This window comes from Vombatus ursinus, unplaced genomic scaffold (assembly GCF_900497805.2).
Source record: "Vombatus ursinus unplaced genomic scaffold, bare-nosed wombat genome assembly UNPS02000580.1, whole genome shotgun sequence".
Taxonomy (NCBI): domain Eukaryota; kingdom Metazoa; phylum Chordata; class Mammalia; order Diprotodontia; family Vombatidae; genus Vombatus; species Vombatus ursinus.
The window spans coordinates 6,800,540-6,802,535 of record NW_020940358.1 but is presented as its reverse complement, the minus strand read 5'-3'; the positions used below and the strand labels follow the sequence as shown (position 1 = coordinate 6,802,535).

General features: G+C 39.7%; 1 pseudogene; it reads left to right on the top strand.

Moving 5' to 3' along the window:
• Window positions 1-293: 293 nt before the first annotated feature.
• Window positions 294-1,366, top strand: LOC114034548 (annotated as a pseudogene).
• Window positions 1,367-1,996: the final 630 nt, after the last annotated feature.

The following is a 1,996-nucleotide window of genomic DNA, read 5'->3' as shown; positions in this document are numbered from 1 at the left end:
ATGTGAGAGGAAAAGGGTGATTGGATAGGGGCTGAGGGGAGGAGGAGGGGGGGGGTGAGTTAAGGATATCAAAAATGATACCTAGGTGGTGAGCCTGGGTGACTGAAAGGATGATGGTACCCTTGATAGTAGGAAGGGAAGTCAGGAAGCAGGGAGAATTTGGAGGAAAAAAATAATGAATTCAGTTTTGGACATATTGAGTTTAAAATTTATATGGACCCCATCTCCCCAGCTCCTCTCCCCACTCCTTCTGAGGCAGTTCTGGCTCACCTCTAGTTCAGCCCAACATAAGCATCATGGACTTCAAAATGAAGAAGCTGGCAGTGGACTCGGGCACCTTTCTCAGCCACACAGTGCAATTCATGGAAGAAAAGTTTGGTCAGGCAGAGAAGACTGAATTGGATGCTCACTTACAGAACCTTCTTAGCAAAGCTGAACACACCAAACAATGGATAGAAAAAAATATGAGGCAAACAAAGGTGCAATTGCAGTCAAATCCTAATACTAGAAGAGAAGAGTTTGTGTGAAGTTGGATAGAAAAGCTCCAAGTCATAAAAATGACCAAGAACTCCTGGGGCAATACGTGATTGATACAGGGAATGAGTTTGGGCCAGGAATTGCTTACAGTAATGCCCTCATCAAATGCAGAGAAACACAAAAATGAATTGGAACAGCAGACAGAGAATAATTCAAACATCTGCAATAAACTTTCTTACTCCTTTAAGAAACTTTATAGAAAGAGATTATAAAACAATTGCTAAAGAAAAGAAACTACTGCAAAATAAGAGTCTTGATTTCGATGCAGCAAAGACCACACTGAAAAAGGCAAATATTGCAGAGAGTAGGGAATTATCTGAACAGGAATTAAGAATAACTCAGAGTGAGTTTGACTGTCAGGTGGAGATTACCAGACTCCTTCTGGAAGGGATCAGCAATACACATGCACACCACCTTCACTGGCCTGCACAACTTTGTGGAAGCCCAGATGACTTACTGTGCTCAGTGCTACCACTACATGCTGGACCTGCAAGAACAACTAGGGAGTTTTCCATCTGCCTTTGTATCTAACAACAATCAGACTTCCACAACATCTGTGTCAAGTGCTTCTACTTCCTCATCATCTGCAGTTACCATCTCTCTATTGCCTTCAACAAGTAACACAGGTGTTACTCCTGCCCTCAGTGACTTGAAGGAATCCACTGGAAGTAGGAAAGCCAGGGTTCTCTGTGATTATGATGCTCCAAACAGTAATGAATTATCACTTCTTGAAGATGAGGTGATCACAGTATATAGTATTGTCGGTATGGATTCAGACTGGCTGATAAGTGAAAGGGGAAATCAAAAGGACAAAGTATCAATCACTTAGAACTGCCCGACTAAGTTGGGGTGGGGGGGAGAACCTCTATACATACTACGAGTTATGACACCATATTTATATATGATTAACTATATAAAGCAGGTTTAAGTGTCTTCCATGTTAATGTCTTAAGAGACTCAGAACCTACCAGCCATCAGAACGAGGCTTTTTTTCTGTTGCATGATAAATTTTTCATTACTTCAGATTTGGTGTTAAGAACTTTTTACTTTGTGCCAAGGATGTTTTCCTACATTATTCTCTGTTTCTACTAAAAAACTAAAAGAAAACTAAAGTTTTCTTTAACAAATAGATTCTACTTTTGAGTAAACTAGATCAAAAGCAGGAGATCTGTTTTCTACTAAATTTTTCACTAACAGCAAGCTTCTTCCTTTAAGTAAAATAAATTTATTGTGAATTGGCAAAAAAAAAAAATTTATGAGGGACATCCAGTTTGGAGATGTATCATAGGCATTTGGAGATGCAAGACTTGAGGTCAAGAGAGAGGTTAGAACTGGACCAATAGATTTCAGAGTCATCTGCACAGAAATAACAGTTGAATTCATAAATGCTGATGAGATCACCAAGTAAAATGACACAGAAGAAAAAGACAAGAGGGCTCAGCACAGACTTGGAGGATAC